Below are 21,824 nucleotides of genomic sequence, written 5' to 3' on the forward strand. Positions count from 1 at the left end.
GAGCAGACATCTGAGGATACACTGGGCAAGCCCAATCCTAGAACTGGAAACTGAAGAAGATGCCAGATGCTTCGAGACAGTCTGTGGTCAGAGTCATAGCTCAGGAAGAGTGTCTCTCCCCAATTCCCCATTTTGCCTTCATTACTGAGTCTCAATTCCCTTTTGCCCACATCAAAAGCCAAGATGCTCACTTCTCCACTTGGCCCATTGACTTGCCCTGCCAGAAAACACCAGCCTGAATTACTCTGATGATAAAACCTTCCGCCTGAGCCTAGAGCCCACTTCCTTAGCCCTTCTTTGATCTCTTTAGAATTTTTCTTTTTCGGAAAAACCATACTGGCAAGCACACGAAACTCTTTCTACATACTTGGGATTTTACAGTGGCTTTTTTGGAACTCTCTTGGATTTTACATGTCAGTCGATCTCGCCTGGACAAAACCCCACAAGGACCTGCTGACACCTCACGGCACAATTTCACAAAATGTTCTAGGAAAAGATAATTTTCTAATTATAACACCAAATTCTGCTTATGAAGGCATTTTCCGACCACTCCATCTCCAGCGGTGGAGTAGTCTGAGGGTGAAATTAGACCCAGGGCACATAGTTTCTTTTCCTTTCTCTCTGTCTAATTCGTTCTTTTCTTTCTTTTGGGGGGTATTAGAAATGTTGCCTAGAAAAATAAACTTTGCTGTACAAATGCCCATAGAGAGTGCACTCCCAAAGAAACGTTATTTTTCTCCCATTCACACCTAAAAGCAATGGTCCAGGCCCATCTTCTGCCTGTTGGATCAGGACCCCAAAGGAACACAACCTGCCGATTTTACCCCCTTGGTCCTTTCTACTCTTTCTGCCCCTCAGCCCTCAGATCTTAGTTGATAGTTACTTTCAGATTAGCTTTTCGTAAAATACTCTCAAATAGGGAACAAAATAGTGCTTATTAGAGCCAGGGAAATATGACAGGATATGCAGAAAGGATAGCTGATGGGTGTCTGAGTGTAGCTGGATAAGGGTGAATTCACAGAAACTTCGAAACAGCTAGTAGAGGTGATCTTGAGTATTCCTAACATAAAGAAATGATTTACTTCTCAGATGATAGCTATATTAGTCACCCTGATCTATTCACTATCCTCTGTTTACATAAATTGAAACATTACACTGTACCCCATAAATATGAACAATTAGTGTGTGCCAATTAGAATGTTATATATATATATATGTATATATATATATATATTGCATATTTGGTGTGTACATACATAATGTATGATAGTATTGTATGTCCCTTCTCTGATTCACTATATCAATGTTACCCAGCTGTGGCCTGTGGATTCTCAATATCCAGGAACCAGAGGTGAGAGTTTGAAGAAATACCTAGACGCTTCCTGTGTACAGAAAGTTTAAGCACCTGTGCTCGATAAAGAGTTCAATGTCGTATTCCACCCTCCTTTGGCTCTTCCCATCCTTTCATGACACTAATGATTCACCTGTTGAATGTCTACATAACTTCAGTCAGAACAAGGACATCACTCTCTAGCTTAAATAGGTACTAATAAGTATCTACTCACCCAAACAGAAGGAAATATTTAAGAGCCATTTTTTCTCTTAAGGAATCCTCAGTACAGGAATTAGTCTAATTTCACCTTTAAGAGAAAACCCGCAATAAAGCACATTTATATTAAGAATTTAACTTTTAAAATTATAGCCATAACTTGGGCTGGGGAGAAGACTCAGTGGTTAGAGAACTGACCACACAAGCATCAGGACAAGAGTTCAAATCCCCAGAATCCACGTAAGTCCTTGGGTGGCAACCTGCCTGCAGTTTCAGCCTCCAAGGGTGAAGAAAAGGCTCTCAAGAACAAACTGCCTAACAAAACCAGCCACTCTGATGAGCTCTTGGTTGATTTCGAGACCCTGCCTCAATGAATCAAGTACGAATGCAATGGAGAATGATTCCCAGCATCAGTCTTGGGCTTCCACTTCCACTTGCACACACATGCATGTGTACCTAGACAAGTGGTTCCTTCCTGATGCTATGACCTTTAATACAGTTCCTCATGTTGTAGTGACCCCAACCATAAAATTATTTTCATTGCTACTTTATAACTGTAATTTTGCTACTGTTATGAATCATAATGAAACATAACCTGTGTTTTTGATAGTCTTAGGTGACCCCTGTGAAAGAATTGTTCAACACCCCAAAGGGGTCATGTTCCAAGGTTGAGAACTGCTGACATACATACATGGCAACCACACATGTGTGTCAACATACATGAAAAACATCTATATAGGTACATGCCACCTTACATATCAAAATGGAAAAAGAAAGCTAAATACAGAGTTTCACTTTCTAAAAAGCTATATCTAAAAAAAGCTCATGTATCTGATCATATAGCTCTTATGGTCACTCCATCTGAGCTGCACTGTTACTAGTAATGTTCTGAACAGCAGAAGAAGCATTGCCAATGACTGAAGATAAGTTTTATTCTTGCTTCTTAAAGATTTTCTTTCTTAAAGAAGGTTTAAAGCACAAAAGACTTTTCATACAAAATCTAAAGAATAAGGAAATGTTTTTAAAAAAAAACACAAGAAAGTTCCATTTAACTCTACAGGCTGCTCCCTCTTCTGCAGTGTGAGGAGATGAGCAGGTCATATTTCAGGATAATATGTCTATTTTAAAGATGAGCATCTACTTGTTAAAATGTCATTTTGCTTTGTATTTTGCAATGAACGTGCATGTGTGTTTCTACGTGCACACATATTTAATTCACTGAAAAAAAAAGTTTTGAAACAAACACAAAACTCTGGGTTCTCTGCTAAACTAGAAGATGACTTGGGAATCCCTGAACTAGTGGTAACACTAAGGTTGTCATCAGTAGAACTGGGAGATTTCCCAGATTCCAGACTGGGCTTCTCACCAAATATTCTCTCTCCTCACTCCACCCACATGACAAGTGGCACATGAGGAGAAGCAGTGGGCAGGCTGTGACTGAGTGAAAGTCACAGCAAGTGAATGCACTAATTCTGTCCCCATTAGCCACCAATACAAGCATTAAAATGCAGAAATAATAAAAATATCTTCAAGTTAAAGATAGTTATGTCTGAATAAAAGGGACATTATTAAAATAAATTTCCAGTGTCCTGTAAACAAAATTCAAAGTAACACTGAATATACAGAAGCTAAGGAAATTCAAGCAGACCTTTACAAATGTAACCCTCTTGGGCAGTCACTGTCGGTAGACACGGTCAGTCTGATGATGCTGTGTGCAGGATTGCTAACGTTGGCCCAAAAGATGAGAGCCTGCTGCTTTTCTTATCATCATCAAGATTTTTACTCCTATCTTATGAGTGAGACAATAGATAGCTGTCAACATCCATACTAACTCTGAGATAAACTTAACATTGATAACCAGGCTATATATGAGTCCAGGACTTCTGCTTCTGCACTGACAGAAATCTGGTAACTCTTAAGTGTTGAGTCATAATTTCTTGATGAATTAGACAAATGTGAGGTAGAAGAAAAAAATCTTATTTTCATGATGTAATTGCTGGCCCCACTTCAGGGCATTACCTACAAAGGAGAAAGTTACCATCTTAACTTTCTGTAAATATCAACAGACAAGTCTGTCCTCAGACAGATAATTGCAAGGCTTTCGAGAATATTCTTCCATTTGCCAATCTAGCTGCCGGGTTGTTTGCTTGCTTTCCTTATTCTCTTACAAATGAAGTTATTTACTTTTTTGATTAAGAAGGAGACAGTTTGAAAGCCTAGGAAAGGAAATAACTCACCAGAGGGGGAAAATAGTAAGATAGTGATTTCCCAGTTAAGGAGAAAGAGAGACAGAGAGAGAGAGAGAGAGAGAGAGAGAGAGAGAGAGAGAGAGAGAGAGAGAGTTGTACTGTAGTCTAAACTGCAAAGCAAGTGGGTCACTTTGGTAGAAACAACTCCCAGATTCACCATATGATTAACTGTTTTGTTTTCAGCCTTCTAAAAACACTCCTCTCTTCTCTTCTCAGGGCCTTTTCCCTTCACCCTGACTCCCTTTCTATTTAAAAAAAAAAAAAAACTCCTGGGATTCTTTGCACATCTGCAAAATCAATGTCAGTTCCAGGTTGCTTATTCCTGTATTGAACCAGTCTGACCAGTCTGACATCCAGTCCCAGAAGAGAAAGCCAATCCTCACCAGACAAACAAATGGAGGTGACCTAATACCTAGGAGACTCTGGCAGAGAAATAGCAAAGGAAAAGGTTGCCAGCCTGTCTGGTCCTCAGACCATGAACAAATGCAACCACATAAGAGCTCAGTGATAAACTGATAGAATTGTGAAAAAAAAATCAGGTGAATTTAACTTTCAGAGTACCAGGAAACGCTCTAGGATAGAGAGAATCATAGGATAGAACTAAGTAGTAAGAGTCTTATTTTGCTAATTTTTTTGGAGGGGGGGTAGTCATCAAAGTTGGAATAATATTTTCCAGCTGTCCATTTCCCTAATTATGATTTATGTCTCCCAACCAGGGTTAGTGGGGAAAATGGCATTTTGATGTTATCAATAAATAGAAGCAATGCTTCTGGTCTGTGACTTTCTTTCCACTAGTAAAAATACTTGGGCCTTTCAGGGTTTTGTTGACCTCTATTAAATTCAGGTAAACTTGGAAGTGAACAAAGCAGAAAACCTGTTCTTGTTGGAAGCGGATAAAGTCATACTTTGGAATAAGATTTTTAAAGGTTAGGAGAAAATGCATTTAGAGCCATTTGTGTGGAAGAAACCACAATCAGATCTTACTGTCCCCACCAAGGCTATGAAGAATTGTTTGTGACTGTTAAAATAGTTTTTTTTCTTTGATGGAGAGAGAAAAAGTCCGAATAATTCCTGGAAACCCTACCTCCAAGATGGCATTCTTGCGAATTGAGGATAAAGGCATCAGCTACATATGGAGTACATTTCCCTGTTTAACATTGATTTGTTTAAAATTGAGGGGAAAACCACTTGGCAAAACACACTGGCCAAGGCAATGGCAGAAGTCATTCCAGTTTATCCTGATTCCTCCCCACGGTTCAGCCCTCAGCTGACTGGACCGGACATCCGGACCAAGACTGTGAGTCCTGAGTCCTGAATTGAAAACCAACCAGTCGGGGGTACCTAAAGAATGCCACTTTCTTTTGGCATGTGTACCCCAGCATTGGCTTTTGTCTCCTATCTTCAGAGAGGACCTAAGGAGAAACATTTAGCAGCTTCCTAGAAACAAGACAGATGTTTCTAAGCGCCTCATCAGCGGTTGGTTTTTGAAGGATCCCATAGCCTTCATGAGAGTTCACAGAAGGGAATCTAGGCATAGAGCTTTCCAAAAGTGACCCGCTCCTCTGGTTGGCTAGATTACCCTTGGCTTTAACTGCCAAAGATCCCAAGTCCCTGAATGGCCTCAGCTTGGTGCTAATAATGACAGTGATCACTCAGATAGGATCATATAGATGTAGCTGTTGCTCAAATGAAGAGAAAACAGAAACTGGGGGAAACTTGTCCTACCTGATGCAGAAGACACGAACAAGAACTCTGATAATAGCAGGTCACGCTGTGTAATTGTTGCTCTGGAATCTGAGGCCCTGCTCAGCCAGGGCTTCACATAGGCATTAGTTACACACATTGGAAACTACAATATCGAGCTGTAACAAGATAAGACAGGAAATACTGGCTTTGGCTCACAGTTTCAGAAGGTTTAACCCGTCATGGCAGGAAGATACGGTAAAGCAGTCCTTCCATCCCTGCAGCAGTGTGTAATGGAGGTTATTCACCCCATGGTGAGCCAGGAAGCAGAGACACCAGAACCGAAGGCCAGGCTATAACCTACAAAAGCTTACCTCTCTCTGTCAATGAGACACCACCTCCCTTAAGGCCCCAGTCTCCTGAAATAGTGTCACCGCAGAGAAGACAGGCATTCGAAGTCTGAGCCTGTGGATGTCACTGCCATATTCAAATCATAACAACAAACATGCCAGTTAATTCTGATTACAGTCCTGAAAGTTCCCTATTATTGTCCCCATTTCAGAGATGAGGAGAGTAAATAACAGAGAAGTTCAATGATATGCCCAAGTACATACAGGTGGTTATAACAGAGCTAGAATAAACATCAGGGAATTGATTGGACTTAAACAAGAACAACCCCGCCTCCATCCAGAACTAGTAAGGTGAGCATCCAAACTGCCTAGGCTCCCACAAAGCCAGTACGTGCAGTAAGATCAAAAACCCATTGCCATTGTTCTTGAGTTCTCAGTAGTCCTCATTGTCCACTATGTTCAGCAAGTCCAGTTTTATCCCAGGCTTTTTCAGATCCAGGCCAGCTGGCCTTGGTGAGTTCCCAATAGAACATCCCCATTGTCTCAGTGTGTGGGTGCACCCCTCGCGGTCCTGAGTTCCATGTTCGTGCTCTCTCTCCTTCTGCTCCTGATTTGGACCTTGAGATTTCTGTCCGGTGCTCCAATTTGGGTCTCTGTCTCCTTTCATCGCCTGATGAAGGTTAATATTCAGGAGGATGCCTATATGTTTTTCTTTGGGTTCTCCTTATTTAGCTTCTCTAGAATCACTAATTATAGGCCCAATGTCCTTTATTTATGGCTAGAAACCAAATATGAGTGAGTACATCCCATGTTCCTCTTTTTGGGTCTGGCTTACCTCACTCAGGATAGTGTTTTCTATTTCCATCCATTTGCAAGCAAAATTCAAGAAGTCCTTGTTTTTTACTGCCGAGTAGTACTCTAATATGTATATATTCCATACTTTCTTCATCCATTCTTCCATTGAAGGGCATCTAGGTTGCTTCCAGGTTCTGGCTATTACGAACAATGCTGCTATGAACATAGTTGAGCATATACTTTTGTTGTATGATAGGACATCTCTTGGGTATATTACCAAGAGTGGTATTGCTGGGTCCAGGAGTAGGTGGGTGGTCCTTGGACTTCCCACAGGGCATGGAACCCTGATTGCTCTTTGGACTGATGAGGGAGGGGGACTTGATGGGGGGTGGAATGGGAGGCGGTGGCGGGGAAGAGACAGAAATCTTTAATTAATAAATAAATAAATAAATAAATAAATAAATAAATAAATAAACAACCCCGCCTTCCTATTAAATACTTCTCACTCCCCATAGCTTCTTTAACTTTTAAGATGCAACTAGACTAGGGTATATTTCTTCTCTTCCTGCTGCTCCGGGACCTTACGAGATGCCAGGTGCTTCTTCAAGAAATAGACCAAGGAAGAGAGAAACCAGTAAAGCAAATGCTTGTTAAATGCCAATTGGTTTAGCACCTCCTAAAACAGGATCCATGAGCTTCTACGGAATAAAGTTATAAAGTCTTCTAGCAAGGTTACTTGAAACCTCCAGCAATAGGCTCCGCAGTGCTTTCAGCCATTGATCCTAGGCCACTGGGCAGCCTTTTGTGAGCTAAGCACCCTGCCAGATGGCTGCTATGAGCTCCGTTAAATCCCCTCTCAAGGACCACTGGTATTGTTTGAATAAAGTTGCCTCTGTTACTATTACTTTACTTACCATTTAAGAGTATTACAAACCCTGGGAAGAAAATACATTTTAAAAACATTTAGCAGTGTTCTATTAAATAAATATAATCATACAACATGTCCCAGACTGGCCACAAGGATTAATCTTATTAAGGAAAATTGTTCTTATGTAACCTGGTTTGCTATATAAAAAACAGAATCCTGGAAACTTGTGACTTTGATGAGAGGAGAGGTGCAGAAGAAGGCAGCCTGGTCCTATGTTCAGGGAAAAAGCTAAAATAGGCTAACCATAGATGTACTGAGACAACAAAGCCAGTCTTTCCCATTATAAACAGGGGCCTCTGATATCTTTCCCTAGGCATGTCTAAAACATATGTGTTTATGATCAATGTATCTGAGACTATCACCACACAATTGTGATTAGAAAACAGCTCTTTTCCTTCCATCTTTCTTTTCTTTCTGCTTTTTTTATCTACACCATCTGTTTTTGACTCAATACTCCTTTGACTTTCTAAACCTTGACCCACCTCGATTTCAATACACAGTATTCTATTTCCCCCAAGGGTGCCCTTTGCTATGGAAGGAAAGCAAAATCATTTGAACCAGGTGGCCAGGAGGAGGAAGACATTTCTAAAGTCCATCCCTTGAGGAAACGAATGACTCATTTAGGTGTCTAGTGTTTCCTAAAATTTCAACAGAAGTAATGAAGAAATAGGATAGGAGGAATGGACCTTTGCTTTGGAGCCTTACAGTAAGTTTAAACACATTCTGCACCTCCAAGCCACCTGTGAGTGACTCCTTTTGCATTCCTTTTGCATTCTTTGGCAATAATCCTAGAAATATGTTTCTAGCCACCTCTCCATCATTCAACTTTCCACCTATTCTTCATCCTACCCAAGACGGACTGTAAAGTTCAGCAAAGAAAAGAGCAGGCAAAGCCTTTTCTCTTAAGGAACTCGTGAGTCGCACGGGACAGAAATCTCAAGGTCCAAATCAGGAGCAGAAGGAGACGGAGCACGAGCAAGGAACCAAGGAACTCAGGACCGCGAGGGGTGCACCCACACACTGAGACAATGGGGATGTTCTATCGGGAACTCACCAAGGCCAGCTGGCCTGGGTCTGAAAAAGCATGGGATAAATCCGGACTGGCTGAATATAGAGGACAATGAGGAATACTGAGAACTCAAGAACAATCGCAGAGGGTTTTTGATCCTACTGCACGTACTGGCTTTGGGGGAGCCTAGGCAGTTTGGATGCTCACCTTAGGAGACCTGGATAGAGGTGGGCAGTCCTTGGGCTTCCCACAGGTCAGGGAACCCTGATTGCTCTTCGAGCAGATTAGGGAGGGTGACTTGATCGGGGGAGGGGGAGGGAAATGGGAGGCGGTTGCGGGGAGGAGGCAGAAATCCTTAATAAATAAATAAAAAATAAAAAATAAAAAATAAAAAAAAAAAAATAAAACCAAACCAGATGCTGAAAAAAAAAAAAAAAAAAAAAAAAAAAAAAAAAAAAAAAAAAAGGAACTCGTGAGTCTACCAGAAAATCGCATGATAAATAGGAAAACAGACTATAGCTTGGAGAGGAAGTAGCAGCCACTTTACATGGGGGAAGGCAGGGATGCTTTCTAAGGGAACAACAGCTTAGCTAACACCAGAAAAGGCTACATTTAAATGAATATGATTCCAAGCCTAAGAAATTGTAGATGGGAAGACCTTAGAGGCCTCAACTGGCATGATATGTCTCCAGATCAGCAAGAAGGCACTGTTTTTCTAGAACAAGCTCAGAGCAGTCAGGTGTCAGTTGGATATGGAGGTTCCCAGAGAACTTTCTAAACCAAGGGAATTAGTTTTATCTAAGTGCATTAGAAAACCATGGAAAGATTTGAGGGGAGAGGAGGGACATGATCTGACTCATAATTGCAATGAATCATGTGGCTTCTGGGGAGAGAACAAGAATGCAAACAGGAAAAATGCTTAAGAGACTGATGTGGTAAACAAATGAGAGTTGTGGTGACCGGCCCTAACCATGGAGTCCACCAGAGGTGCATTTATTAGTGAGATAATTGATAGAGTTGACAGACCTCGTGGTTGATTAAGTTATGAGGAATGGGTGAGGGTGCAACCTAGTCTGACTTCAGTAAGCAATACTGCCAATTCTTCAGAGTGGCTCTTTGTGGATGAGCCTAAACCAGATGAGCAGAGCGAGTGCTCTTTTTAGTCCATATTTTCTTGAAATATAAGGGAGTACTTATGCTTCTTTATTTGTCATCAGAGCTCAGCTTTTCAATGTACCTTTCTTGTGCATGTACCTCAGGACAAGCAAAACATCAGTTGGAGCCAGAGCTACATAAACTCATAGCAATGAGAAATAATTTTCCCTGGGATGTACAAAAATGAGACAAGAAGCAAAATCTTGCCTTTTTATTTTTCATTCCTCTCAATGAAATGAGAAATTTAATTGAGCCATTAGTACATGAGAACACAAAAAGCAGGATTAGAGCAGTGACCTGAAACGTCTCATCTTAAAATCAACCTCAAGGCTAGTGGACTCTTGAATATTTTATCTTTGGAAAGTCTGTTATAGTTTCATATTTTATGGAGTCTGTAATAGGCTTGGGTCTTATGCTTTAACTCTCAGACTACCGCCATTAGTATCATACGTATTATACTGATATGATTCTTTGCAGCTTACAGTGTAAGAATTTGCAGTCAGCAGACCACTTACTATGGCAACATCTATTGGCGTCCTAGTTAAAGCAGGTCATGCCACATCTCAGTTTATCATACTCTGTCACACACAGGTTGGTAAATATAGGTGCAAAACAACATAAAATGAAATGTATGCTTGATTGGTGCATGAACATAGAGACTTCTTGGGCATTATAATTTTACACTGGTGAAGAATCCTCTTCTATAGCTTGTGAAAACTCTTCTATGAGGAACATCTTGAACAAGATCCCAGAGAGTTACACTGGAAAACATCACTTCTAAAACAAAGTCTGTCTGAATGATTAGACGCAATTGGCAAACTAACTAACCATCTAAAGATAATACATGGTCTCATCTGCCCACCCTCACTAGAAATTTTACATGCATGCCCTAAACTCCTTTACAGAAAAGACCTTAATAAACGATTAGCATTTCAACAATAATGCTCTGTGCAATCACTGCTGAGTCAAGTAGACTCCAGACTGAAAATGTAGCAGGTGGCCTGTCTGTAGACCAGATGGCTTGCAATAGTCCCAGAAGGTCTATTAGTAAGTGGCAGAAGGTGCAACTGTAGTCAATCATTCGCATTTCTTTGCATGACATTTGAACCTAGGAAAAGATGTATTTTCCTAACCTCCTGGAGCTGAATGCTTGACCTCAGAGATCCCTGTGTGCTCCTTTTTTGTCTCAGGCCTCATGACTACAAATGCTATTATTAGTCATAAGACTACTCAGGGCCTTTTAAATTCCAGTCATGCTATTTGGCTCTCTGACCTAAGCCTAACAGGAAATTCAAAATCCTAATTATTTCCAACAGGTCTAATTCCTTAGCATTGACTTTGAGTTTTCCCACCTCTGTATGCAACCAGAAGCTATGGTACATGTTAATGAGGTTGTGCTGTAAAACTCTTCCCAAACAGGAGCGTTTTTCCCAGAGGAAAGTGCATAAGTTTGTGTACTGTCTACCTGGGAGCTGAATCGCAATTTGTCATTGGTAGACTAAGTGATCTTAGGGAAGCTATCACATCTGTTTAGTGTAATAAATAGAAAATGGTGCTTATGAACTAGAAAGGGACCCCAGTGACAAAAAATGGGCTGTAGGGAGAAAGACAATAAATAAAAATGGAAAGAGAGATAATGGGAAATGGGGGAAAAGGTGGAAGGCAGGGAGTTACGGGGAGAGGGAGAGAATCAACCAATGTGGAATATTCATGAAAACCCTATGGAAACTTGTTGTTTTTTTTTTCTCCTTTTCTCAATAAAAAAGAAAAGAAAAGAAAACCCTATGTGGAAATCTATTGCCTTGTAAGCTAATTCAAAAAGTAAGTCTTAATTAAAAAGGAAATATTTGTCCAAAACAGTGTACAAATGATACACTTCACAAATAAAATTCAGCACTTAGCAAGTGTCAAATATCTTTATAGACACCATTCATCTATATTCATCTCTATAAAAGGAGGAACTAACTAAACATCACTTGCCATTTCTAACTATGCTCACTGGGTCCTCCAAGTTGACACTTGCTTTAAGCTAGATCAGTGTTGGCACTCATTTGTGAATGTCTACATTGTTAATCTTCATTGTTAGAATGGTAATCATAATCATCTATTGTTCTCACAACTAGGCCTGTCTTTAACAGTTTTGGTAACACAGACATCTTACAGGTATACAAAGATCACTGAGAGGACCTCTGTAATAGAAGGACCTGGCCGCCTCCCACCCAGCTAGCTTAACCCCCCAAATAACCATACAGAAATTGTATTAATTTAAACTCTGCCTGGCCCATTATCTCTCGCCTCTTATTGGCTAACTCTCACATCTTGATTTAATCCATTTCCATTAATGTGTATCACCATTTGGCTGTGGCTTACTGTCATGAGTCTAACTAGTGTCTGTCTCAGGCAGGAGAATCATGGCGTCTCTCTGTCTCTGCTTTCTTCCTCCCAGAATTCTGTTCTGTCTTCCCCACCTACCTGAGTTCTGCACTATCAACTAGGCCAAGGCCATTTCTTTAATAACCAAAGAAAGCAACACAAATACAGAAGGGCCTCCTACACCAGACCTCCAGACCTCCAGTTAAGTCTGCTGAGTTATAGAATCTCTTTCATTTTTCTCTTACATTTATTTATCTATTTATTTTGTGTCTGGGTGGGGCACATGTCACAGTGTAGATGCCTTGGTGCATGTGTGGAAGTCAAGGGGCAACAAGTGGGAACCAGTTCTCACTTTCTACTTTGTGGATATTAAGGATGGGATTTAGCTGAAAGCCCCTTCACTCACTGAGCCATCTCATTGACCCTTTCCCATTTTCCAGACACCATATTATTACTAAACTAGCAGATACTTCTCTGCCAAAATCATAGCAAAGGAAGCAAGTGAATTGAGTGTAGTTTTACTGAGTTCTGAGTTCTAATACTCAATGACACATAGGAAATTTTCAGGAAGAGGAAGATACAAGAAAGGTATAGACTCTTAGGTTTTGTGTTTCACATGTTGGTTTTATTAGTTCCATACACTGTATTCTCATGAATAGTTTCCTTATATGACTCTCTGCTAACTTGAAAATTTCTTTAAAGTGATAAAGTTATGTAAGGAGTGTAATGACACATAGGTCTTCAATAGGAAGCTTGTATGATATACATATATCATACAAGCTGACATCACCAAGTTAGTGAGGCAACCTAAATTAAAGCAGTCTTTTCTACCTCTCTGAGCCATGGATGAATGAGCTGCTTCTTTGGTTAGTGAGAGAGCAGGAAAAACGAAAGAACTAGTCATGTGTCCAAAACCTAGGGTCTAGCACCAAACTGTCACTAAGAAGAGGCAATTGCGGTGTTTGGAATCAAAATAGATGGGAAAGAGGAACCTTTAGATCAAGAACTTTGAAGGACAGTAAAGCTTCTGACAAACAAAAACTAACAGAAGTTCTCTGTAAGGAATTACTTAGTCCCCAATCTCCCTTTTTTGGAACTTCTTGGTTTCTTGGTGATTATAGACTATGTATAAGAATAAGAAGAGCAGGTTAGTCTTCCTAGGAAAGAGTCACCATTGACTATCTAATACCAAATGGTACTGGCTAAACACATAGAAGCAACACTTAATGAACTCAACAGGTCGTATTAAGCTTGTGAGGTGTGTGTGTGTGTGTGTGTGTGTGTGTGTGTGTGTGTGCGTGTGTGTATGTGTGTGTGTAATAATAAGGAAAAAGAAGCCAGGAAGTTTGAAGAGGAGGGGAAAATAAGAAAGGGGTTGGAGTGAGGAGGGAGAAATGATGTAGCTGTATTTTAATTAAAATAAAGTTTAAAATACATAGTTTTTAAAAAGGAGAATGAGAAGAGAGCAAAAATAAGACTGAACAGAAGAGGACTCTTGAAGAAAAGAAAGGGCTTTAGGGATGAAAGGAATGGCAGAGAGCATTCCCGAGCCATTCAGAACATAGGGAGTCACACAGCGATAACACGAGCATGCCATCTCCCTTGCTCACCACCAGCTCCAGTACAGCTGGCTTAGTGCCACGTGGCATGGCTATTGGTCAAAAATTCTGAGCTGCTCAGATACATGGGAGTATGAGCTATGTAGCATAAGATAGAACAAACTGTCAGGACAGGGGTCAACCAGAGAGTCCGGAACACCTGCTTTGTGCTCAGGTCCCTCAGAGCCACCAAAGAAGTCTGAAGGTCAAGGCTGAGAGAGAGGAGGAGAAAGGCATGGAGATCCTTATAGGAAACAAACAGAAATGGCTTAAAACTGAGGTCATTTTGTTAAGGCAAAATAAATAGACTTCTGATAACCTTAGCACAGGTGAAAAGACACGTAACTCTGCAACCAACATTCATTCTGCTTTCTTATCTGGAGTACGACTGAATTCAGACTTCCATTACTTAATTAGCTATTAGGTTTGTAACATTTTCTTCAAGTCAAACAGAAGATAGCTTTAAGGAATGGTGTGTCTTCTAGAGAAAGGGCAGGACAGGCCACACTGCTAAGGGAAAGGTGTCCCTATCATACCCAGCTACCTTCACACAAAACCTCTAAGAATATTATAGCAGAAAGTTTTCTAGGAGGGAGTGATAAGCTTTAAAGGGGAAGGAGGAGAAAAATGACACTTACTGGATCATCACAGAAGAGCAAGATCAACCCTCCAAAAAACTCACATCCACTGACTGCTTTCAAAGCCCTACTTTTGACAATTGTTTTGGTGTTATATTTGTTTTAATTCTATAGTATTTAAGTTTGGGGAATAAAGGGAAATCTGGGTGTTAGCATAGTCTCAAAAGATTCATTTTTTTAAGTTCACTGGGCATGCAAGGGAAGAAATACAACCGTGTGGACAGAAGAGGTTCGTAGTTGCAGTTTTGCAGACTGCTTTCCTCCTTGCCTAAAAGCTACTTGATCTTAAAAGACAAAAGCAAAAACACCTCAGTGACTTTGCAAAAATATTCAGGCAATAATTTACTGGAAAAAAAATATGTAATATGTGGAAAAACCAATGATAAATATATGTATTGTATGACCAAAAGTACTGAGAGAAATTATATTAAAAGTATTTAAATATTCAATAGAGAAATTCAAGTTGTAATTCTGAGGTTGTTGCTAGAGAAATCAGTAATAAAATGACACCAAGAACAAAAATAATGACTATTAAGGGACAATAATTTCTCTTTGGACCAAAAGAACACTCGGACTATATCCATAGAACAGTTGAGTACTAAAGATGGTTATTACTATACAATTATTTGATCCATCATTTCATTTCAAAGGTAAAAAAAAATTTCATTCTCCCACCATGATGTTTAGAGATAAATTAAACAAACTGTTAAGAGCAAGTCAGTGGCCATCCAGGTCTTGAGGTCATCTTCCCAGGTTCGAGGAAACATAAATTCTGGAGCTCTTTAGTTTTCATATGACCTAATCAATTCAAACCTGGCAGGTATTAGAGAAATGGAATATACTGACATGCCAATGTTTGTAGAATAATCCTCACTAAATCAACAATGAAATGACAATTCTAAGAGCTCTTCAACAAGTTTCTAATAGAAATAAAAAAAATACAGAGAACAAAGTTGGGAAGAGAAAAGAAAGATTATAAATAGACGTGAAATAGAAGTCCTGTATGTCTGAGGACAGGCCCGGGTGTGTGTTTCAGTTGTCTGTAGGGAAATGACTAGGTAGGGGGTGGGAGCAATGCCTGGTGTCCTCTCTGATGAAGAAAAGAGAGGAAATTAATTTAAATTACAAATAAAGGAATTTAAGTGAGATGGAAAGATTTTTCCCTGGCACCAAAGGCTTTATAAACCTTGGAAAAGATTCCGGGGAGGTTTTCAAGTTCCTATCTGGATGTATTTACAATAAGAAAGATACCCATCAGCCTTGGGTGGCTGGAGCAGAGACGCAGGAATTTGCTCTCAGCTGAGCTTGGTAGGTGCAGTTCCATTTCTGTGAAGCCCAGTGCAGGCCCCAGAATGGCGAGTGGCATGGCTCCTGAGAACAACCCAAAGTAATCATTTCCTTGGAAAATCAATTGGCATCTGCTCGTTGGTTATAAGTGGAATGTACAATTATAATACATTCTGGTTTTTATTTTCTTTTTAGCCTGGTTTCCAGTGGAAAGAAAGGAGGCTTATAAAATCTCTCTGGCAGGCTGTACACTGCTTAATACATTTTCATTTTCCTTCTGCAGGCTGGTTACAACCAAATCTTTTAGAAAATAGTGGAGACCAAAGTAACAGTACATGAACCCTTCCAGTGCAGAGTGGGAAATACCCTTTTCCTCTTGCTCCAGAGGGAAGCTTCTTTCCTTCCTCATCAGTCTCTCCTTCCTTATCTTCAAAACAAACTACATGAAGTTTTTCACAGAGTGAGAATTTCACTTGCTTCAGTTGCAGCTGAGAACAGCACCGGTTCTAGCACTTTGTAGCAAATCCTCTAATTGATTCTGTTTCTCTGTTTACACAGCTGTCCCTCCGTTTGCCCATTGTTTTCACTCTATCAATTGTTTGGTTTTTATTGCGAGCTCCTAGAGGCAAGGTGTGGAGCCTGTTTCATTTACTTTATACAACACCGTGCACACATGTGCAGGTGGGACCGTTTGGCAACAATGGTGCCTGGTATGATTGAAAGTTAAAAAAAAAAATACTGAGCATTGATTGATCAAAGCAGTAAAGAATGGACTCAGAGAGAGGAGTCTTTGTAATCTCCTGATTCACCTATGTGTAGGAGAATAAACAAAGTATAATTGCTGTTGGGGATTGAATAGTGTGAGCAAGCAACTGAAAAGGCTAATAAATGGGGGTTGGAAATTGAAAATAACAAAACAAACAAGATAGTATTTATTTAGGCGTTTGCCCCCAAGCATAAACTTCCCATCTTTTGTGTGTAAGTCCCATCTTGTTGGGGTTCTCAGTTTAGAACACTGGTGGTCACTTGGGGCTCTTGCAACTAGTGCCCCCACAAAAGACTGTAAGTTCACAGCATCCTGGTTGCCTTATGTCGTTGGTTTTAACCCATGGAAAGCTCAAGTCATTTTTACTAGAATTAGTATTTCCACCTTCCCACCCATCCTTGTAAAAATACCCTTCAATCTTCCCTTTATCTCTCAGTGGTCCTCACTCACCCAGAAAGACAGGGGTGAGTCACTCCACTTTGCTTGTTGGGTTAAAAATTCCATTTTTCCTTAGGGATCTTCAAAGTTGTGTTTTTGAAAGAACAGAATGACTAACAGAAATCTATCCCCTCAGGGTAAGCATAAGAAATGACATTTCACTTAATCTAAGAAATATTTTCTAGGCACCAGCTAAGAGCCATTCACTGCGTTCTGGGGAGAATGAAAGGAATCTTAGCTTCTGTCTTTAAAATGTAGATGAGCAAGGGCTAGAGAGATAGTTCTTTGATGAAAAGTGCACCCTGTTCTTCCAGAGGACCAGAGTTCTGCCTCCAGCGTCCACTCTGGGGAACTCACAACCACCTATAAATTCAGGTGTAGGGAAAACTGATGCCTTGAACCTCCATGAATACCTGTGTTGATATGCATAACCCATATATAGACACACTCACACATACACTACATACTCATATAAGCACACACAGAGAGATACACAGATGTATATACATACATATTCATAATTAAAATACTAAAAGGTTAATCTTTAAAATGAGTGTGTATACATTATTTAAAGATTATATTAAGTGATAAAAATGTATAACTTAATAAAAACACTAAAAATAAAAGTGTTGCCATATTGTGGGAGTGTGATGAAGACTAAATCAAATATAAAGCATACCTAGTAGACAGAGCCTAGATATAAGACACCCTAATAAATAACAGCTCTCACTAGTATTGCTTGCTACAACTTCATTTATAACTACTTTGTAGAAAATATTTTTAAAAGCAAATTTTACCTTAGGTAATAGGCAATTTAATTTCATTGTTAGGGGATGAAGAATTATCACATTCAAATAATAATAATAATAAAATTATCATCTAGAACACTGAAGTCAGTATGACCACACCAAAATTGGACCTCAACCACGCTTTGATGTCTGGAGTCTGGTTCTCATCCTGTTCTTGCTGGGATATTTCAAAGTCTTGGTCCCTTCCCAAGATCATAGAAAATCTTTTTCTCTCTCCCTCCTCTCCCAATTCATGGTTATTTCACAGAACAGTAACAAAATAAATTTGAAGTTTTTCATGTGTTTTGAAGGTACAAAAGTCAATTAAACCGGAATATGCCAACCTTTAACTTTTGAAAACAAATTGCTTAATAGATTATTGTAGGTAAGATATTTACATTTAATTAATTGATTACCAAATCAGTCATTGTCTAGACATTGTTAACTGGTCATAATGGAAATAATGAGATGACTTAAAGCAAAAATGTTAAAATACAGCTAGCTTAAGCCTAAAAATTTATGTATTTTTATATTTTGGTTCAGCTTAAGATTTGTTATATATTGTCAAATATTTACATCCGTAAAAGAAGACTTTATATCTTATTCCCTTTAACTATTTACAATTAAAAAGACATAACCTTTGTTTACTTTACAGTGTTATTTGGATGGCTTCTCGCCAGCCTGAACCACCATTATATTCTTAACATTGTAGCCTATCTGAAGAGTTATTTCATTGTCTGCTTTTCTAAGAAAGTGTGTGCCTTTCTTATTTCCTAAGTAAAGATGGCATGCCCCCGGGAAATAACACATGTTGCAAAAAGTGATTGACAGACGCACCAACAGTAAAAATATCTCAGGGAGACTTTCTGTCAAATATCAACACTTGAATTATAGTGAAGGTCATTTCAGATTCCAACCATGGAAGTACCTCTCCTGTAGCCTTCCAAACTAAAGTCACCATTTCTCAAGTACATTTGCATTTTTAATAATTGATTCCACATTCCTATTGTCCCCATTTCAAAGTACTATAATCCAATCATGTCATATATACCTTAGAGATGCAAGTATTTTCCGTTTTTCCCAGATCAATCAGTGTTGGCCCCTTTGAACCTTATTACTGGAGTCATGAGACCATTGATGTGTTTTATAAGAAAGAGGAAATGAATGTCTCACTAATCATGCTTAAAAGAAAGCCAGCGATTTAGCAATCTAGATTCTTGGTAGTGGCTTAATATAACCCTAGAATGTCTTCCTTTCTTCTATTTATCAAGATTCAGTTGTTAATTAAGATTTGATCCTGTTCCAGTAGAAAGGAATTTCATAATATATAGCCTCGAGTTTCTGTTAATTAAAATGATAATGGGCTCTCTCCGCTTCTAAACTTTATATCAGTCATGGACTAAATCAATAGACTTTTCTATAGGAAAGAAAGACTGGCTTCCAGTAGCTTCAAGGTGCCTAACTCAATTTTTTTCCTAAGTTCATCCATTTCTCAACAACTCAAATGTGCAGTTGCAATACTGTTTCGTAGCAGTATTAAGCAGTGGACACTGTTTTTGCTCTTGATGCCACTATGCATCAGTAAGGTGATATTTGGTATCCCTTGCAAAAGTTGAGATTTAGTACCTGAATGATGTTGATCGGATAAGACTGGGCAGTTTTGTTTTACTGATTCCTGGTTTGCCAAATTTTTCCTTCATTGCTGTGCAAAAAAAAAAAAAAATAGAATCTTTCATCTCCCTGTCTCTATTCATTTGTGGCACAGTTGTAGGATTAATTGAGAGTAGGCAGATAACACAATTAGCAAGGAACCGGCCCAAAGGGCACAATTATGTATCCCCTCTTTCTTCAGAAGCCATAAGAATATCATCAGCCTGCTTTATGCTGGAAATTCAAGTCTGGTTAGGAGAGGCTGTGTTGATATATGTATTGAAACCTATGTCTAGATGTCTGAGAAAATATTATATGCTTCCTGAAATGTTATGGCACAACTATAAATAGCAATTTAGAATAGCAATACACATTATACTCAATGGTTTTATAGAAGTAAATCTCAGTACTATAGAATCTTATGATCATAGATCATCCCTGGTTAGTGAAGCCCAACCCACAAGGCTCTTGTATCACACAATGAGTGGTACCACAGGGAACAGTTCTCATTACACTTACCAAATGCAGTAAATATACCACCTTATTCTAGATGTTTGAATTAAGCCTGTCTCAAAAAACAAAATAATAAAATTAAAACAAAACAAGATTGATTTCAACGCTTATAATGATAAAAGAAAGTCTTTTTACTAAGACTTCTCCTTATCCAGTAAATAACCACATGTTCAACAGCAATCAAATATTGGTGAGAGATAAACATTCTTCATTTCAAAGCAAAGAGCCTTGCTGAATGGTGATACAGTTTCAAAAGTATGTGATCTGACGAGGGAGCTCTCATCATACTCCTGAAAAAATTTTACGCTGCTGTGATTTTGTTTGTGGGTTTTTCTTTTCTTCCAAATAGAAGGAATGTACTTAACTCTAATCAGAACCATCAAAGTCTTTTAAAATACCCATAAAGTTTAAAATTTCTGGCTTAAAAAGAAAATAAAGTGTTTAAAATCTCAAGTACTGGTTTTCTTTCCCTGTTGAGTTCTGTGTTTCAGAATTGCAAGATGTGTTTATTTATAAGGGGTCTAACAAGTATTTAAAACACTGAACCATGTGCCAGGCCCAGTTCTAGTTACAAGAAGATGTTTTTGTCTAAAGGAAACAAGTTTACTGCCCCCCAGGTAGGGAACTAGAGGTTGGTGTGCTGGTACCTGCCGGTAGTTCTTTGAGAGGCAGAGGCAGGAGGTGTAGGGGTTCAAGGTCCTCCTCAGCTACTTAATGAGGTTGAGGCTAGCCTGAGCTATCTGAAACCCTGTCAAGGAAAGGAGAAAGAGAATGTGATTGGGAGGGGGAAGGAAAGGAAAGTTACTGGAAGAGAAGAGAAGTTCATGTGAAAACAGACTTTAAGTGAATATGATGCTCAAAGAAGGAAGTTCTAAGGCTAGTGTAGAATTAAAGCAAGGTTAGAGATGCATGAGTGGTTTATTTTAGTGCAGAGCAAGAAGGTCCTTTGGGAGGGAGTGATGTTCACACTGAGATTGAAATGAGTGGTCTTGGGGAAAGGATTCCTGGGTGAGGAGCGGAAGGAAGGCTGAACTGAGCTGACAGTGAAAGGAAGGCTGAACTGAGCTGACAGTGAAAGACTGATGTAAAGCTTCTGTGTGTGGTCTGAAGGTGACCAGACATACTCGTCAGATGCCCACGTTCCAAAGGACCACAGCCTAGCACAGGGGACAGCCTCTTGTTCTTTCATAAACCAGCTTCAGAAGTTAGCGAGTGTAGGGGCACACTCTCCAATGAGAGTATCTGTTATGAAGAGCAGTGAAGTTCTGAAACCCGGCTTCAGTGGGAAGGATCTCACATGCTCTGTGAATCGTCTGAATGGGGGAGATGGACGAAGTGTGCTTATCTGCTGGAGTTGTGTCAGCACTGAAAGAAAATTTACACAAATCACAGCCCACCATGACCTTTTTGACAACTAACTAAGAACAACTTCTAATTCAGCTGTATGCAAATGAGTTGGAAAATGCATGACTTTTCTTAAAGGAGACTGCTTTCTCACAAACTGACTTCCTATGTAGGAAATGCCACGGCAAAGGGTCTCTATCAGCAAGAATGGAACTCATGAGAACTTAGTGCATGGTGATGAAAACTAATAAAGACAAAAGGTGCATGATCTATTTGTACAAATTCATACATGTGTGTCTTTAACTAATGTGTTAAGAAAGGAGAAGTGTTTCTGGGTTCTGATTTCAGAAATTTCAGGCCATGAGCTCTTTCTTAACTTTGTTGCTTTGAGCTTCTAGTGGTACATTATTGCGGCAGTGAGTGGAAGAGGAGGCTTGCTCACCTTGTGATAGCCAAAAAAACAAAGGAGAAATGTCAGGGTACCAATGTTTGTTTCCTCAAGGGCATTTTCCCAGGGAACTACATCCTCCTACTAGGCCACACCTCTCAAATGTTCCACTGTCTCCCAGTGACCACATGGACTAAACAGTCATTTAATATATGGGCCTCTGAAGAGATTCCAGATCTAAACTATAGTAACCTATTTATAAAAGTATACATAGAGTTGTTTAAATAAAAGTAAAACACACGCTTGCTCACTCTCTTCATATC

General features: G+C 39.4%; 1 protein-coding gene across 1 annotated transcript in view; it reads left to right on the forward strand.

Annotated features, from left to right (window-relative positions):
- The window catches only part of Col8a1 (collagen type VIII alpha 1 chain), a 128,037-nt gene that overhangs the window by 53,549 nt on the left and 52,664 nt on the right, over positions 1 to 21,824 (forward strand). The window lies entirely within an intron of this gene.

The sequence above is a fragment of the Microtus pennsylvanicus genome, chromosome 1 (genome assembly GCF_037038515.1).
Source record: "Microtus pennsylvanicus isolate mMicPen1 chromosome 1, mMicPen1.hap1, whole genome shotgun sequence".
Lineage (NCBI taxonomy): Eukaryota > Metazoa > Chordata > Mammalia > Rodentia > Cricetidae > Microtus > Microtus pennsylvanicus.